Source organism: Felis catus, chromosome F2 (genome assembly GCF_018350175.1).
Source record: "Felis catus isolate Fca126 chromosome F2, F.catus_Fca126_mat1.0, whole genome shotgun sequence".
Lineage (NCBI taxonomy): Eukaryota > Metazoa > Chordata > Mammalia > Carnivora > Felidae > Felis > Felis catus.
Window position 1 is genome coordinate 43,944,985 of NC_058385.1, and position 19,704 is coordinate 43,964,688.

At 43.3% G+C, this 19,704-nt stretch overlaps 1 long non-coding RNA gene across 4 annotated transcripts in view; it reads right to left on the reverse strand.

Annotated features, from left to right (window-relative positions):
- The window catches only part of LOC102902431, a 96,024-nt gene extending 76,745 nt beyond the window's left edge, over positions 1-19,279 (reverse strand). For 2 of the 4 annotated variants that reach the window (XR_002151961.3, XR_891331.4), the window contains exons 1-2: positions 17,869-19,279; positions 3,963-4,270 (exon numbers count right to left, since the gene is read on the reverse strand). This is a non-coding gene — a long non-coding RNA (uncharacterized LOC102902431). Of the gene's footprint in view, positions 1-2,249; positions 2,378-3,962; positions 4,271-8,933; positions 9,167-17,868 lie in introns of all 4 variants that reach the window. The other 2 variants (XR_006592319.1, XR_002151963.3) reach the window with 2 other exon arrangements.
- Positions 19,280-19,704: the final 425 nt, after the last annotated feature.

Sequence of the window (19,704 nt, forward strand, 5' to 3'; positions counted from 1 at the left end):
CCAAGGCCCGCTGCTTGGAAGGCTAATGCTTTGTTGCAGGTCAGTGCTTTTCTCACCCTGCCTGCTGACTTGCATGAACTGAAACAAAAACCAATTATTCACCAAGATTGAAATCTACAGATGCCTCAAGAGCAGTTTTAATTTAGTTTTAGAATGATGGGCTGGCTTTTCTCCCTCCCCTGTTAGTGTCAGATACAGCCAGATTTAAAACATTGCCAAGTAATGAAAAGATACTTAAATCTTTCTCTTATGACTATTGCCTATTTACAACCATTATGATCACTTTCTGGCTGGCCACAAACACATTTCTTTTTAAATGGAATGTCCCAGGGCTCATTTTGAGCTATTTTCTCACCCCCTTTATTGACCTCGATCCCTTTCTCACATTCCCTTGGAAGTCCGAACCTTGATTCTATAAATACATTAAAAATAAAAACTGATCCCGTTTGGAATGAGGTCATATTGTTGAATTTATTCTCAGATCATATCATGACTTAAACAATTCTTGTTTGCTCTATAATATGCTTAGAGTTCAGGTGTGGCCAGGCTTCAACTTCTTGGCATCCATAGTGGTCAAAGAGGAGCATTCAGGTTGTAGTATGGACTAGAAGGTCTCATCCAGATGATTGGAGCTTCTGCCCTGCCTGTGCCTCAGGATAAACTACGCTGCCATCTCTCAGCAAGCAGGCTAAACACCATGCATTTAGCAGCTATAAGCAGTCACCAGATAGGATACTCTTCCCTGCCCGTAACACCATCTAACTCAATATCTTAACCTCAACGGACACTTCAGTGTCACCCAACAGTCTTTCTAACGTGTCTATTCCTTGATCCAATTTATCTTTTTTTTTTAATTTTTTTTTCAACGTTTATTTATTTTTGGGACAGAGAGAGACAGAACATGAACGGGGGAGGGGCAGAGAGAGAGGGAGACACAGAATCGGAAACAGGCTCCAGGCTCTGAGCCATCAGCCCAGAGCCTGACGCGGGGCTCGAACTCCCGGACCGCGAGATCGTGACCTGGCTGAAGTCGGACGCTTAACCGACTGCGCCACCCAGGCGCCCCGCTAATCCAATTTATCTTATTGAACACCTACTATGTGCAAAGCACTGGGCCAGACACAAGAGTCGATGTCTACAGACGGCTCCATCTTCTGTTCCTCCTACAGCTATTTCTAACCTACACTGTTCTTCTGGAGCTTCCATCAAGAACACAGCCCCGCCCACACCATGACTTTAGGACTTCTGACCTCCAAACCCGTAGGAAAATAGATGTGTATGGTTTGGGCCACGAAAGCTTGTGGTTATTTGTTACGGCAGCAATAGAACACTAATATAGGCCACGTGAACAAGAAGGAATGAAGAGGTGTGGCCCAAGAGCATGTTAAGGGCCCAATTTTGTGGGCCCTTGTAGGTCATAACAGAGCACAGGTTTTGTTCTGGTTGTGATGGGAAGTAGATGAGTGATATTTTCTAACTTATGTTCTGGCTGCTATGTAGACAAAGAGTGAAGGCCAGAAAACGAGTGGAGAGGCTGTTACAATCGTCTAGGGGTCTTGGACCAAGGTTGCAACATTGGACAGCATGAAAGGTGGTCAGATTTAGAATCTATTTTAGAGGGGAAGGTGAGAACGCTACTGGATTGACTGTGAATTGTGAGGGAAAAGGCAAATCAAGCTGGCCTGTCTCCCTGCAGGCGCATCCACCTGAACTTGTTTGGGCTCTGACCCCCCCGCCTTGGGTCACTGACATCTCCCCCCTCCCAACAAGATCACTGAGCTGCTCAACCCCACATAATGGCTTTTGAGCTACAGGGAAAAGAATGGGAAACAGATGAGGAAAAACAATAGGACAACCGTCTGCTTCTTAAATGCGAAACATTGTTTCAAAGTTGTTTAGAAACGTATTCTGGGAAAAGGTATGTGTCCCTTTTAAGAAGTGCTACTTATAAAAGTTGTAGATTAGGGGGGACACCTCAAACAATGAGTGAAATGCTCTCATACTAAAATTTAGCAATATGTAAGAAGCTCGAGATGCAGTAGTGGCTGAGAACAGAAATGTTTCCCTCTTTTAAAGTAAAGTGGAAATTGAATTCTTGTTGTTCAGGAGAACAAAATGTTGTTGTCATAGTGAACATGAGGTTCATTGTCTACTGTGTCTTTTTCTGCTTTGAAGAGATGTAGGGGAATCAGGAGGCACAGCGAATTTCCAAGGCAATAAGGAAGCTAGAAGGATAAACTGAGGCTTACCTTTAATTACCAGGGTAATGCCACATACAGAGGAGAACACAGGTGATGGAGAAGTAGAGGAACCCCAAACTGGCCTGAGTCCCAGAAGCATGAACCTTCCTCAGGAGGGATCTGACTCCAAGATAAGCCTTCAGAGTAAATAATAAACATTAAGGGTGGCTATGTTGGGGCACCTGGGCGGCTCAGTCAAACATCTGACTCTTGATTTCGGCTCAGGTCATGATCTCACAGTTCATGAGATTGAGACTCAAACCAGCTTGGGATTCTTTTTCCCTCCCTCTCTCTCTCTCTCTCTCTCTCTGCCCCTCCCTCATGTGCATTCTCTCTCTCTCTCTCTCTCTCTCTCTCTCTCTCTCTCTGTCTCTCTCTCTCTCTCAAAACAAATAAATAAACTTAAAACAAAGTGTCTATGTTACCAGGGTTACTTTAAATCAGAACTCATAGATATCAAAGACTGAACTCTACTATTAGGAAAGTTAACAAAATACCCAAAGGGCATTTTCTTTTTTATGACAGATATATGATGTGTAAATAGAATATCACTAAGTATTTCTGTTTTCAGCCATGATGGACTAGATTATACTCAACCAACTCTGTCACCAAGAACAACTAGAAAAGTTGGATAGAATTCACCACATATCTTTTTGAAGGCTTTCAGAAGCTACCAAATCAGTCGGGAATTGAGAGCCCACAATCCTTAGTTTATGTTCCTCTCAGAAGCAGATTCCAAGAGAATGATTTGAGTGTAAGGGATGATTAGAGGAAACATTGGTAGGGTAGTGGGGAAGTGAGACAAGGAAGGGAAGGCAGACAAAAAAGAGCTGGTTTTTGGTTGTGTGTGTGTGTTTTTTTGTTTGTTTGTTTGTTTTTGCCACTGGGATTATCCAAAGCCTGAGTCCACAGGGGAAATCTGCAATACCTCCTGTCTATCACCCAAATTGCAAGAGAGCTGGAGTATTTATACTCCAATTGTACTTTATCAGACCTTCATGACCATAACACCAAAAATAGACAATGATAGTAGCAGAAGGAAAAGGTGCAGACCAATCTCTCTTGTGAACATAAATACCAAAATCCAAAACAAAATATTATCAACCAAGTTTAGCTATAAGAGGATGATCCATCATGTCCAAGCTGGGTTTATTCCAAGAATATAATACTGATTTATACTTGAAAATCAGTGTAATTCATCCCATGAACAGGATAAAGAAGAAAATTATATGACCACTTACATAAAATGTTATTTAATATTCAGTTTGGATATTTATTAGACATTTTTACTTTTTTTAAACAAACAGTGAACAATACATATTAATTTCCACTCAGCTAATCACCTGGCTTATTTTAAATCTTATAGTTAGGCAAAATGACCAGGGTACAAGAGAGGGTTACAGTAATTATAGGATCAAGTTTTAAAGGGCCTGGAGGAACCTCTTGGAAGGGCATATATAGAGAGAGTAATGATGATCATAAAAGAAAATGTGTATGTCTCATAAACCAGTGAAGCAAACCCAATTCTTCAGAAGTGGCAGACTGGAAATGATTGAGAGAGGGCAAGCCTCAGGCCAAATGTAGGTACACTTTTGATATAGGTTAAAATATGGCTATATGTACATAAAGTCAAGGGATATAACTGTAAGGGCCAGCATATAAAAGCATGAATCAGAAGAAAAGGAAACCAACATATCAGTCCAGAGATGGGAAGATGGCTACCTTAAGTCATGGTCCAGGTAAAGCCTTAGATGTTAATCTAGGTAGAGTACAGAAGTGAAAAGTGAGTTGCTCTTCCAGGAAAGCCAATTACGGGGGTGGAAATTCAAGTGGAATGAAGTAAGTCTAGAAGAACGTCAAGTCTAGTTGGTGGCCTGCAGATAAAGGTCCATTCAGGCAGCCGAGCCTACAGGGAAAAGTCTAAGGGGCAGATACCAGTGTCGGAAAAATCCAGCAGTATTCACACGTTCAACGACATTGAGGGTCTGCTGCGTTGTAAGCACATTCCTTTCCCTCAATGAGGGCGACATCTGGTGAGGAGAGACAAGCAAAGAAAAACAACAAATGTGACATAATAAGGTAAATGCAAAGTGAGAGCAACACAAAATGTATTTTATGAACATGAAAAGAGGCACCCACGTCAGTATAGAGCTGTGCTACCCAATATGGTAGCCATTAAACCACATGTGGCTACTCAAATTTAAATTCATTAAAATTAACTGAAATTTAAAATTCAGTTCCTTAGTGGCAAAAGCCATATGTGGCAAATGGCTACCATGTGAGACAGTGCAAATCCAGAACACTTCCACTGTTGTACAACATTCTACTAGACAGCACTGAATTCTAAAGAATTCAGAGAAGGCTTTTTGACGTCTGAGTTAAGTCTTTAAAAATACATAGAAGTTAGGCAGGCAAAAAAAAAAAAAAAAAAAGAAGCACATATAGCAAAAAATAAGAAACGAGTCTGGAAACAGGCAGGAGCAGATCAGTTAGCCCCAAATGTCACATACGTGAGCTTAGATTTTATGCCATATGTTGGATGGCCCCAAACCTACTATTAGTTTAACTCAGATATGCAGAGAAATGTAGGCCTTCTATGGAGAATGTTACTTCAGAGACAGGGAAAGAGGGTGTGAAAACAGCATCCGGATCCTTTTTCTTGGTTCTGGATTCTCCCTAGCCTTTGTGGTGATCAGGGTCATGGTCCCTTGTCCCTCTTGTCACTGCTTCCACTAATGATAACAGTGTTCTAGAGCCAGCTCATAGTGGCTATCGAGAACCGAGCATATATAGTTTTCTTTTTTTCTTTTTTTAGTGTTTTTAAAAAAATTTTTTTAATGTTTATTCATTTTTGAGAGGGAGACAGAGCATGAGCTGGGGGGGGGGGGGGGGGGGGGCGGTGCAGAGAGAGAGGGAGACAGAATCCAAAGCAGGCTCCAGGCTCTAAGCTGTCAGCACAGAGCCCGACGCTGTAGTTCAGAGCCATGAACTACAAGATCATGACCTGAGCCAAAGTCGGGCACCCAACCGACTGAGCCACCCCAGGCACCCCATATATGTCTTTTCTCAGCTCTATGTTCAGTAACACCACGTTGATAGCTTGCAATCAACCAGAGTAGGAGTATTTACAGCACAGAAATCAGCAAACACTATGAATTGGGCTTTTTCTTTCCCTCCTGAGAACTAGTTTACCAGCACATCGCTAATTCCTACTTCTGCAAATAGACTCACCCCTAGGCTGGCTCTCTGCTCTGTCAGAGCTGGCTGAGACTCCCTGACTGCTTCAGACTCACCTCTGCCTTCAATGGCACCTGTTGTTGGGGGAGGTCTTCAAGAGGATGTGACCACCAGTTTACCCAGGATCTGGACCCTGGCGATCAGAGCTCCCCACCCCTCCCCCTGTCCTTGGAATGTGCATTCCACTTGTCCTTCCACTCCCAGAAGCTGCCCTAAAGACATAGCCTTGAGATAATGACTTGTTGTTCAGACCGTCTGTACAGTATATGTGACTGAACCCAGTTAAGTCCTCTATATAAATCTTTAAGATTCTGGCAGGCAGATACACAGATGTACTCACCGTATGGCATCTGAGACAAGCCTTGTATATAAGTTCTTTTGCTTATTGAATCTGCCACCTACCAATCTGGTGTGGCCTGCCTCTTTCTTCAGTCTCTCCCTGAACTCCACATACAGGGGTTGGTCCCAGATTGCCCCTGAGAAGCTCCTGAGATTGCAAACCAACACCTGTAGATCTCCTGAGTTTCTGCCCCGTCTTCCAAACGCTTCTCAAGCCAAGACTCCGAGTCCCCTGGCCTCTTGCTGTGGCGGGTCCTAGGGCAACTCTCCTAGCTATCTGGTTAGCAGACAATGTGAAGGTGGGGCTACCCTGGTGGGAAATAGTAGGACTTACACCAGACCCTCAGCTCAGGGGACATGGGTCTCAATCAGTAATTATTTCAAAGTTGGCCTGGTTTTTCCTTTGGATGGTAGCTTTGTGGTGTAATTCACTCCTTAATGATGTCTAACTTTCCCTTTTAGCCCAAAATGTGTTCTCGTCTCCTTTTGAAAAAAATTTTAATGTTTATTTTATTTTTGAGAGAGAGAGACAGAGCATAAGTGGGTCAGGAGCAGAGAGACAGGGAGACCCAGAATCCAAAGCAGGCTCCAGGCTCCAAGCTGTCAGCACAGAGCCCAACACAGGGCTCAAACCCATGAACAACCGTAAGATTGTGACTTGAGCTGAAGTCGGACGCTTAATTGACTGAACTACCCAGGAGCCCCTCTAGTCTCCTTTTTAATTGGTGTATACATAGGTATACTCCCAGCTGAGAGGTTTAAGATTTATGAAATTTTTGGTTTCTTGGACTTAAGATTTATGAGGTTCAAAGTGATGTTTTGGTCTCAAGATCCATCTGAGGAATTTTCTAGATGCTAGTTACCACAGAATATAGAGAACCCAGAGGAAAAGAAAGTCACCACTGGAACCACTGAGGATGAGGCTTGCAAATGGTGGCAAAGGTACAATGTACCAACCCTCTGAGTCTACTTGAATATGCCCCCCTTGCAACAGGGGGCCATTATTATACTATGGGGAGGGGGTCCCAGCAGAGGAGCAAGCTGATGCTGGATCAAGAGGCGGTACCATTTTGTGTCTTTCTCCAACAATTTCCAACAAGAAGTCTTTAGGAAGACAGGAGACAGATCAGGTTAGGGTTTGAATTATATGGCCGAGAGATGGAGGGGTCTGTGGGCAGAGGGAGTTGATAGAGCAGTTCAGGTGAAGACGTATGAAATAGCCAATAGGGGATGAAGAGCCTAAAGGGTTGAAAGGCTGGAAGAAGGTGAGCAGGATCAGAGAAGCGGAGAGGAGGTGGAGGAGTCCAAGAAAGAGTAAGTCCATGGGAAAGAGAAAATGACCAATGTTTGGGGTGAACCGGTCGCAAATTAAGGCTACATCTGCTAGTTGTTTCCAGTGACAAACAATTGAAGATGTGGCCCATGAAGCAGGTAACTATAAAGGACTAGAAGTGAAAGTCAAGGGGAAGTTCAAGAGCAAGGCCAAGGTTGGGACAAGAAAGCTACAAGACAACAGAATATCCTAGATTGTGGTAGGATTCTTCCTTAGTGGGGAGAGTCAGCTCCACTTCAGTCTTTAGTGAGGGAGGTGGGCAGGCTCCAGCTTACCAGCGGGAGACTCCAAGAAGGAGAGGGAGGTCCCCGTGGATACCCGAGTGAGCCTCGACGGCAAATGTCCTCTTATGTGAGACCAGGGAATCGGCAACCAAGGGATGGCAGAGGGGAGCCGGAAGGAAGCCAGCAGTCTTCCTGCCCCTCCTCCAGCAGTGCTCCTGGGGTGGGAGGCTGTGAGGATTGCAGACGTGGTGTCTCAGGGCATTGAGTCAGATTCTCATGAGGACCAGGACTGAAAAAAGCGAGTCTGAAGACATGTGAGATGTTGAGGAATTTGCAAACGATGAAATAAATGCTGTGGTGTGTGTACCAGGAAGGAGGACGAATGTGGGGACCCAGAGGTGAGCAGGTGCAGAGCAAGGCAGAGAAAACAAGACAGCAGAGGTGCGAGGGGAGGGGAGGAGGTGCATTTGGCTTTTATGGTGATAAAGGACCACAGAGAAGAGAGGACCGGCTGCAAGTGATGGACAGAGCTGGGGGGGAGGACGAAGAAACGGAGTCACCTGCCTAAAACACAAAGTTTAGAGGGGTGCCAAAAAACCCTCATTAACCGACATAAATAAAACTTTAATGCAAAATTTTAAAAATCAAAATTAATGTCAAAAATCCATGGCGGGCAAAATAGCAAATTTTTTAATGAAGACAGACTGTTTTATGTCTCCATGTTGTACAATAATGATTGTCATTTCCAATCAGCCCACTGTTCCCAGGCCCTGCCTGTCAAGTCTCCCACGGGACAAGTTTATGAGAGTTGACGATGGCAGGCCATCGAATGACACAGGACTTCACATACAGCCATGTTAGGGGACTATTCAAAATTTGGGAGGTCATTGGCTAAGTGTACATGGGGGCCCACATTTCTCCTTATGTGGCTCAGCAGGGAGCTGGAGACTGACCTCGGCTGCACTTACTTGAGCCCAGGTTGCTCTGTGCTAGGAGTGATCAGAGGGCCAGACAGAATGGGCCTGCTCCAGGACAGGCAGGGAGGATTTCCCAAGACCATGGGAACTCTGTGCTAAGAAGGGGGCTGAGACACAAAGTCCAGCGCGGTGGCAGAGTGATGGTTAGTACCAAGGGCATTTTACCTTTGTGGAGCAGGTGTGAGGCATGCATAGACCCTGGAGAAGGGATTCTGAGCAGCTGCAGTGAAGGCAAGGACCTGAGAAACAGAAAACCCCTAAATCCAGACAGATCGATCTACCGGGAACACAGACCAGCCACAAAGGTGAGTAACTAACGAGAGATGAACCCAGTTGCTAACGCGCAATGTCCCAAGACTGGGTTACCTAGGACAGAAACCTGCCCTCAAACATGAGGCCACCAGGGTGAGGGCAGTGCCGACAGCACGGCAACTTGATGATGAGGCCGGGAACTCAGACCCTGAGAGCCCTCATCCCTACTTCCCAGAGTGGCATCTGGTCTTAGGCGAGGCAGAGAGGCTGAGACCTGCGCACGGAGTGAGAGGGACCAGAGGCTTCCAGTGGGAAGAGATTTGAGCCACACCTGATCTCATATGGGAGGCCATCTTGTGCTTTGTGAGCCCATCTCATTTGAGTTGGAACCTCAGAATCTGAGTGTCGGTGCGTCGATTTCATAAAGCAGCTCATGCTGGTGGCAGCACATCCCACGAGGATTCGGGGACTCACCACCTTCTCAGAGTTTGACCTTGGGCAGGTGATTGGGTTTCAGCTGTGTCTTCTGTAAAATGCAGTTGAGGACACCCATCTGGCCGCTCACTACATAGGGGTCAGGATGGCAGGGTGTAATGTCAGTGATAGAACTTGGGGAAAAAAAGCATCCTGAGCTGAACGATAAGTGCCATTATTTTTCTGTGGGGCGTATTTCTATCTGCCCCTGCCTGACTCAGCCCTCGGACTCACTCAGTCACTCATGTAAGTAAGTGCAGACTATGTGCAAACAAAACGTGCCAGGGGCTGTATTTGTTGGCTGATATGTTGGTTTATAGAAGTAAGAAATGAGGAGCTTTGCAGCTCTGGGCCTCTGGTAAAAAAAAATTCTTCCTCTTTCCCCTCCCTTATTTCCTCGTTAGCCCTGTGAAGAGTAGCCAGGCTGTGGGGAGATCGTATCTGGCTGTACACAACTATGTCTTTCAAGGATGGTAATAGAACAATCGAATGTCCATCGTAAGCTATATTTATCTAAACTAATATTTATAAACTCCCACACCTCTTTGCCAAAGAGATCAACAGATAATTCCCTAAGCTATCAAATCCAGAAATTTGAACCCTTCGAAACAATACCAGCAGAAAGCTCAAAGCGCAACAGATGAAAGGAATACTGTGTGGCATGCATTCATTTTCAACTGATAATATGAATTGCATGTTTTTTCCACTGCCCTTCCATACCCCACATTTACTTGAATCCCAATGAAAACATAAATCAGTTCTCATTTCAGAAGCTGCTCCTGTTTTACCATATAGACACCCATCGACAGGCAAGAAGTTTAACTGTTCAACCGATAAAATTCCAACCAAAAAAATATAATTAGGAAATATAGTTGCCCTTTAGGCACCAAATAAAATCTATGCCAGAGATTGCTAATGTGTGATGGTGCTGAATATTGGCTAGCATTTATTATGTCCCAGGTGCTGTGCTAAGTGCTTTGCATGCTTTATTTTATTTATTCAGTATAGAAACCCATTATAAGGACTATTAGTATCTACTTAGACAGATGAGGACAAGAGTCGTAAGGACACCCTGGAAGCCGTTGAGATGGTACAAGGCTTATGAAGGTGTATGATGGCTGCCTGTTTTTCTGCCTTCCTCACCCCACCCTCTGGACTATCAGCTGCTTGAAGGCAAGGACTGGGCTCCACTCACTGTTGTCTCCCTGAGGTTAAACTCTGGCTGGCCATAAAGTAGACACCCACAAAATAATTGCCCCCATCTTTCACGTTGCTCCAGTCAAAAACCTTGAAATCATCCTCGGTTCCTGTCTTCCTAGCACACCTCACATCCCATCTATTAGCAAATCCCGTCAGCTTGACCTTCAAACATATGCAGAATCTGACCATTTCTTGCCCCTGCCACCATTACCATCCCGGTCTGAGCTACCATCACCTCTCCTGAATGAGTGCAACAGCCTTCTACTGGTCTCTGCACTTTCAGACCTTGTCCTCCTGCTGATCCTGCAAAAACTGAAAGCAGATATTTTCCTTACCTACTCGAAACCCTCCAACAGCTTCCGATCTTTCCTAAGATAAAAACCCAGTGCTCTGAAGGACCCTGTAGGAGCTGACTCCTATAACCAGTCTGTCGTCTCTACCTCATGTCTCAGCTCCAGCCACACTGGCCTCCTTGGTGTTTCTTAAACGTGTCATGTGTGCTCCTGCCTCAGGACCTTTGCACTTCTCCTTTTGCCTGGTATATCTGGCCTCAAATGTCTGCGCTCTCACTCTCCCAACCTCATTCAAGCCTTTAATCAAATGTCACCTTCTCAGTAACACCCTCCCTGGACACCATAGCAACTATTACAACCCAGCCCACCTCCCAGAGCACTGTATCATTTCCCAAAATGTATCATTACTATATGCTATTTTATTTCTTTATGTTTATTTATTTTGGGGAGAGCACAAGCAGGGGAGGGGCAGGGAGAGGGGGGCAGAGGATCCAAAGCGGGCTCCATGCTGTGCTGACAGGCTGACAGCAGCGAGCCCAAAGGGGGCTCAAACTCCTGAACCGCGAGGTCTTGATGTGAGCCGAAGTCGGACGTTCAACTGACTGAGCCACCCAGTTGCCCCTGATGCACTTTTAAATTTTGGTTATTGCCTGTGCCTTCCCTCCTCTAGAATGTGAGCTCCATGAGGGCAAAACTTCTGTCCTTTTTTTTCATTGAAGTAATCCTGACACATGAGTAGGCACGCAGTAAAAATGTATTACATGGCTAAACGAATAAAGCGAATGAATGGATACTTCCCCAACTATACCAAATGTCTGATACCACTTGGTGGATAAGTCCTACCGGCCAGCTAATGGGGTCCATCCTGAGCGTGCCCCCAAGGGGGAGCAGACCTCCTCCTGGTCTCTGGGTCCCTGGCCTGATTCTGAGCCCCAGGAGTGAAGCACTGTCCCCTTCCTGACTGTGGCATTCACAGGCGGCTCTCAGAGAGAGGGCCTGTGCCACGTGATCCCAGGTCCTGGGTCTCCAGGGAGCCTTCAACATGCCAAAGTCTTGCCAAGAACGTCAATGCCGCGCTGAAGGACACTCAGCTCCTGCCTTCCGTATTCCACAACACTTAACCCAAAGCTTGTCAAGTGGCCATCTCCAAGGTTAGGTAGGTCTCGAGCAGAGAAATATTATAATCCCCATTTGTTAAAAGAAAGTTTGATTGGTTTAGAATCATGTAATCACAGAATGTTAAAAGTGGAAAGACTTTATAAATAAGGGCTTCTTAATCTTTATGGGTCCCAGAGCCCTTTAGAAGTCTGATGAAGCATGTAACCCGTTCTGAGACTAATGCTTTTAATATAATATAAACAAGGGGAAACCCATTACATTAAAATATAGCTATCAAAATATCGTTCAAACCTGGGGATGGTTGTACAACCATCGATGTAATTAATGCCACTGAATTGTACACTTCAAAATGGTTCAAATGGCAACTTCTGTGCTATATATCTTTACCACAAGAATAAAATGCTCAGAAGTTTGTGATGTAGTACTATGCATTCAGTAACAAGATCTAGCCATGGGTCTCATAACTACTATACTTTCAAAGCAGTGAAGGGAGTAAGTGATATTCAGAAATCTCTACAACTCCCGTAATGTAAAATGAAAATATACGTGATTTCTGCTGACAAGAAAGTCACAGATCCTGGGGTGCCTGGGTGGCTCAGTCGGTTAAGCATCCAACTTCCGTTCAGGTCATGATCTTGTGGTCTGTGAGTTCGAGGCCCACGTTGGGCTCTGTGCTGACAGCTCAGACCCTGGAGCCTGCTTCAGATTCTGTATCTCCCTCTCTTTCTCCCCCTCTTCTGCTCATTCTCTCTCTCTTTTTCTGTTTCTTTCTTTCTTTTTTCTTTCTCTCTCTCTCTCTCAAAAATAAATAACATTAAAAAAAAAAAAAAGAAGGAAGTCTCAGATCCTGCAAACAAGGATCCTGCAAACTGTGGTTCACTGCCTATGTTCATAATTGAAGGAAATACTACATTTCAGTTAGAGGTTAGTGACAACAAAGGTGTAATAAACAACTCTGCTGTTATAGACCATGTCTCTCTGACTGGTCCTTTAGAGATGAGAAGTCTAAGATGGGGGCAAGGGGGGAATCTAAGAAATCTAAGATAAGAAGACTGAGAAGTCTAAGCCCCAAGCCCCCAACTCCAGACATTCAGTGTTGGAGGAAACTCAGTGGACAGAGGAGGACCTTGAAGACTCAAATAAGTCATTTTGTTTACATCTAGGAATGACTACATGGGACATCAGTCATCCCCATATTCCCTTAAAGACCGCCTTCACCACCCTCACAAACCTCTCTGCATATTGATTCCACTACAGAGACCTAAGATGTATTTTTATTCTCTGTATTTGAGTTTCCTCATCTGCAAACTGAGACCAATAACTGGGCTTAACCACCGTGGGGTGTTGTGAACATTAGATGAAATAATATATTTAAAGCGCCTATCACAGCGCCTGGCATGTTGTTTAAGATGGATAAATATGTATTAAATTCCCTCCTGGTAACTTAGCCCTCAATTCTGTCTAATGCCAACAGGTAATCTGTCAACTCAGCTGTGTGAGTTCATCGTCCAGGATTCTGTTAAAGACAACTGCTTACACTTAGTGATTATGTTGGATTTCTTTCTAGGCCAACTTTCACTTCTAGACTCCTGTTGCCTGACCTCTGCGGCCTCTGCAAAGGATGAGCTGCCACAAACTCTTCAAAGAATGTCTTTAGATTCTTGTGGCTGTTTTGTGCCTGGGAAGACAAAGGAATGCCTGAGCAGGGTGAGGGTGGCCACTCACGGCCCTCACCCACAGTGCACACACTGGACAGATGTTCTCTAACCCTGTTATTCTGCAGGCCTCTGCAAACACAAGCCAGCGCCTGAAAATACTGTGTATTAAGGTGAAAGTTCTGCCAAATTCACAGGAAAAAAAAAAACTAGTCTAAAAGAGGGCTCCTGGGGCACCTGGGTGGCTCAGTCGGGTGGGCATCTGACTTTGGCTCAGGTTATGATCTCACGACTCATGGATTCGAGCCCCGTGTCAGACTGTGTGCTGACAGCTCAGAGCCTGGAGCCTGCTTCAGATTCTGTGTCTCCCTCTCTCTCTGCCCCTCCCCTGCTCGCACTCTCTCTCTCTCTCTCTCTCTCTCAAAAATAAATAAACATTAAAAAAAAAAAATTAAAAGAGGGTTCCTGACACAATACTTGTCTGTGAACAGTAAACACCAGAAAGTTTGTCTTCTTGGGGGCTGTGGGCTATGCAAAGGAAGCTGAAGGGGACCCCAGGATCCAGGTAATGGGGGGAGCATTTGGTGTGGGCTTGGGGGCCCAACAGCACGGGTCAGGAGAGGGACCGGGCCCCCTTCTCTGCATACCCTGCACTTTCTTCCATCCGTGCCACATCTCTGCTGTCCTCCCACCTCCATTCTGTTCCCTACCCAGGACCATCTAATAATTTGTGGGACCCAGTGCAAAGTGAAAATATGAGAACCCTTGTTCAAAGCTTATTGAAAATGTTCAGGACGGTGAAAACAGAACACTAACCAAAGCTCTGGCCATTCTGCGTGCATTGGGGCCACCTGTCACTTCACAGGTCCCCTTCAGCCAGCCTGCCTCTCCCTTTCTCTGCTGGTGTCTCCTTTCTCACACATCTGCCTCTCCGTGGTTTGTGGTTCGAGATGACACTTACCCCGGCCCTGCCCCATAGAGATATCAGGATTCCAAACTCCCAGATGATTGGAGCTGCAAAAGCCCCTAGAGGCACTCCTGGTATTTTCTACACGAGGAAACCAAAGGGTTGGCTAGGAGATGACCACAGGGATATATTGATTGAACCTTGTTTTTCTGGCCAGGAGCCCCTGGCTCGCCCCACTGAATCACCTGCCTGATTATTTCTCTCCTCTCTTACAGTAAGTTTTCTTTTTTTTTTAATGCTTATTTATTTATTTTGAGAGAGACAGAGCACAAGCCAGAGAGAAGCAGAGGGAGAGAGAGAAAATCTGAACCAGGCTCCAAGCTCAGTTCAATGGCTCAACACAGAGCCCAACTCGGAGCTCAGTCCCATGACCGTGAGATCATGACCCGAGCTGAAATCAAGAGTCAGACGCTTAACTGACTGAGCCACCCAGGCACCCCCCCATGACTTATTTTAAAACCGGAAGTTCATATTTCTTGATACCCTTCACCCATTTTGCACCCCCCCAAACTCCCTTACTCTCTGGCAATCACTATTCCCTGTATCTGTAAGTCTGGGTTTTTGCTTTGTTCTGTTTGGGTTTGTTTTTGTTTGTTTGTTTGTTTGTTTTTTTTTGATTCAAGATATAAGTGAAATTCTATGATAGACAAAAAAAAATATGTTTATACCTTGTGATGATGTAAAGAATTGTTAATGACTCTATTCACTAAAACAGTGATCTCAAATATGAGTAACTTGGATAATTACAGTATTATTTACAATAGTGAAAACTGAACAACATTTTGCTCAAAATCCTTCCTGGAGTGTTCATTCTTGAATGATCTCAAAATGCTGCTACTACAATTTAGAGATAGTATCACTAGGTGGCACTAGGGAACCTCTGGCTTGGGAGTCCAACTCCAAGATTAGCTGTCAAGCCTTCAGAGCCTGCTGCTGGTAGAATGCTCATTGAGAATCTTTCTCACAGTGAGTTCACAATGAGTTCACAATGCCCTCCCCCGCAAAAAAAAATCCCGTTTTTAGAAGTATATTATTTCAAAAAGTAAATGAACAAAGATGTATGTACACAGTAGCAAAAAAAGGTGAAACAACCCATATGCCCATCAGAAGAGGATTGAGTACATACATGTGATATTAATGGTGAAGATCTATATTGACATGAAAAGATGTCCCTTATACATTATTTTTAAGTGAAAAGAAAGCAGACTGCAGAGCACTAACATGAAAGATGGTCATAAGGGTTAGAAACACATCCAGAATCAAATGGTCTGGAATCACACCCCAACTATTAGCTGTGTGATCTTGAGCAAGTTTCTTAACCTCTCTGGGCTTCATTTCTAAAGTGGGAATGAAAGTACTACCTTACTGGGGTTTTGTGAGGATTCAATGCAGTATTACAGGGAAAGCCCTGAGAACAGGGCCCAGCATATCCTAAGCTCCTGGCAAGTGCTTGCTACCATGATTACATACAGTGTGATCCCACCGCCTGATTACATATCCATTCTATCTGTAGGTGGACACATGCATTTTCCAGAAGGGTAAGTATCAAAATGTTACTTATAATGGTTATACTATCTGGGTGGTGAACTTACGGGCGGTATTTTAATTAAAGCTCTTTATCGCTTGGGGGAAAATTTTTGATGGTGGCCCTATACACTCAAATAGAAGAGACCTCAAATGACAGCCTTCCATAACAGATTTCTAAAAAACCTAAAAGATTTTTAAATTTTTAAATTTAGTAACAAAAAAATAATTGTCTTAAAATAGATTCTACAACCCAAGCTGGTGCAGCCACTCTGGAAAACAGTATGGAGGTTCCTCAAAAAACTAAAAATAGAACTACCCTATGACCCAGCCATTGCACCACTAGGCATTTATCCACGGGATACAGGTGTGCTGTTTCAAAGGGACACATGCACCCCCATGTTTAGAGCAGCACTATCAACCAACAATAGCCAAAAGATGGAAAGAGCCCAAATGTCCATCGATGGATGATTAGATAAAGAAAATGTGGTATATATGTACAATGGAGTATTACACGGCAATCAAAACGAGTGAAATCTTGCCATTTGCAACTATGTGGATGGAACTGGAGGGTATTGTGCTAAGTGAAATTAGTCAGAGAAAGACAAAAATCATGACTTCACTCATATGAGGACTTTAAGAGACAAAACACATGAACATAAGGGAAGGGAAACAAAAATAATATAAAAACAGGGAGGGGGACAAAACAGAAGAGACTCATAAATAGGGAAAACAAACAGAGGGTTGCTGGAGGGGTTGTGGGAAGGGGGATGGGCTAAATGGGTAAGGGGCATTAAGGAATCTACTCCTGAAATCATTGTTTCACTATATGCTAACTAATTTGGATGTAAATTTTAAAAAATAAAACATAAAAAATAAAATTAAATATATATATACATATATAATGCCAAAATAGGCTGAAGAAAATACAAATTAACAACCATTAAAGAATTTGAAATGGTAATTAAAAATGTTCCTCCCTGAAATAAATTAAATTAAATTAAATTAAATTAAATTAAAATAAAATAGATTCTACAATGTAACTCTCTAATAATTTCCCTTTTGGGGCGCCTGGGTGGCTCAGTTGGTTAAGCATCCCACTTCCGCCAGGTCATGATCTCACAGTTTGTGAGTTCAAGCCCCACATGAGGCTCTGTGCTGACAGCTCAGAGCCTGGAGCCTGCTTCAGATTCAGTGTCTCCCTCTCTCTCGGACCCTCTCCCACTCGTGCTCGCTAGCTCTCTCTCTCACTCTCTCTCTCTCAAAAAATGAATAAACATTAAAAAAAAATTTTTTTAATAAAATAATTTCCCTTTTTTCTCTTTTTTCAAACTGAGTCCATCTCTCCTCTTACCAGAGCTTTTTTCGACAGTTTTCTTTATGCCTACCCTTAATTCCAGCTTGTCCTGGTCAGGACCCTCCTTTGTAGCTCACAATGACTTCAGAAGCAGCAGCTACCGCTGCTTTCTCTTCCAGTGCCCCTTCCAGCCTTCCAAGTGGGCTAAAAAGGGCTCCTCTTACTGTGTTCCTACTTCCTTTCTTCCTACCACAGGCCCCAAACTACTCTTTGCTTGAGAATTCCTCTGATTAGGTTCACCAGACACACCATTTCTCCCCCTTTTTACCACTACTTCCCTTTTTGTTCCTTTTAGATAAAAAGAACAGCTCCTCCTCCTCCTTCTCCTCCTCCCCCTCCTCCTCCTGTGCCCACCCCACCCTTCAAACCACCTTCTTTTTTTTTTTTTTTTTTTTTTTTTTTTTGGTCTGTTTGCCTCTCGCGACTGTCCCAGGGACGAAACACTCCTCAGCCATTGCCCCTTCCTTCTGTTTTTTCTTTGCAATCTTGTCAGTTCTTTCAAAACCCAAGATTAAAATGTCAAAACCCTGACGTACACCAGAACATTTTGTGCAGAGAATTAGCAGCAAATTAAACTGCTTTCATAACCGCAATCCGTGGTACTGGCTTTAATCGCGCCCCACTCCATTGTTAACGTTAAAACCTGATACTGGTTATTGAATTCGTTAGCGTCTTACCTCTAGGCCCACATTGTCAATCCTAAGAACAAATAAATGGCCTTCAAATAGTCGCCTCTACATTTGAACTTTTAGAAGTCAGCTAATTCTTAAACCGCAGAGAGAAATCAAAACTGAAGTTGGCTCCCTCTGCTGATTCAAAAGGGCCCGAGTTTTACCAACACAGATTATGACGTGGCAGATAGTGAATCTGGTATAAGGCAGTCGTTTGCGGTGGCTTAGTGATTAAAGCCATGGAAAGCAACTGCTGCTACAATTTTTTTTTTAAGTGAAGCAAGAAGCAGCTACAAAATGTAATAAAAATGTGTATCACAGATGAGATAATGGGGTAATTTTGTGAGAAGAAAATACGGTAATAACTTCTGACTGTACTCTAATCAGCCTTAGAAATTTAGATTGGCTCTAAAAATAATTCTTACTCAGCTTTACAGTATTTTATGTTTCAGTCAAAGATTTCTCTCAAGGATGCAGGTTGTTTTCTCTTTAACCCAAAACAAAGCTCCCTGGAAGTATTCATTCATCATCAAACATGAGCTCAAAACTGATGATCAGCATTGTGTGGGGAGCACGATGGGGAGGAGGAGGCTACAAAAACAAAAGACAGTTTCCACTTTCGAGGAGTTTATAATCTACTTAGAAAGCAAAATATACACATAAAATAACTCATGGAAAAATGTGAAAGCAACATAATAAAGTGTAACAAGGTTGGGAGGTTACTTTTTTTCCCAAGATCTTTAAACTTGAGTCACCAGATAAAATACAAGACCCCCAGTAATATTTGAATTTCATAAACAACAAATAATTTTTAGTATAAGCATGTCTCATGCTAAAAAGAAGAGAACAGGGTATTTGTTATTTATCTGAAATTCAAATTAACTGGGCATCCTGTATTATTGCTTGCTAAATCTGGCAACACTGAACTTGAGGCAAGTAGAATAGAAAAAGGATCCTAAGACAGTGGAGTTGGTCAGATAAGCTTCCTACAGAATCTGAGTTTTTAGCCAACTGCTGACAGAAGCAGTGGATAGAAACAGAAGACATTCCAAATGTAGGAAGTGCGTGTTCATGGCACTGAAATAGAGATGAGCAAGTAATTCCTGCTTAGGATGGAAACCAGATGAGCTTGGCAGAAAAAAGATTTTCAAGATGGACAAGAGAACTGAAAACCACCGGTGTGAGTGGATCCATTCTTAACTGGGTTTCTTTCTACGGAATTCATTTAAAGAACAATATTCCTACTTCCCAACCAATAAGACCTCTTCTTTTACATGGATATTCCAAATTGTGTTTTGCAGTTACACATCCCAAAGATCAAAAATGTCTTAACATTTTTAAGAATTTGTTAACATTTCCAGTTAAGAATGGATCCACTCACACCAATAGTTTTCAGTTCTCTTGTCCATCTTGAAAACTTTTTCTGCTAAGCTAATATATATAATACACATATATATATATACACATATATACACATATATATACATATATATGTATTATATATAGTCTGTTAAAACTATATTCAACTGAGTAAATTTTAAAGATCAGTGATTGATGAATCAGGCAGCATGAAATCTAGCAGATAGAAAGGACCTCTGAAATGCTATACAAAAGGCTTATATGGCTAGAAAGAAGAAAAATAAGGAAGTTATACCAGGTGAGAAGTTGGTTCTTACAAGATGACTTTCCTTTAGGGGATGGCAGAGATTTACCCATCGGACAGATTACCTGACTAGTGCTGATGAAGCCATTCCTGATTGACTGGTTGAAGATTCCATTTCTGGGAGAGCCGAAACTGTAGTTAAGTCTCTGTTTGGTAACATGGAGCTTAGCATATATGAC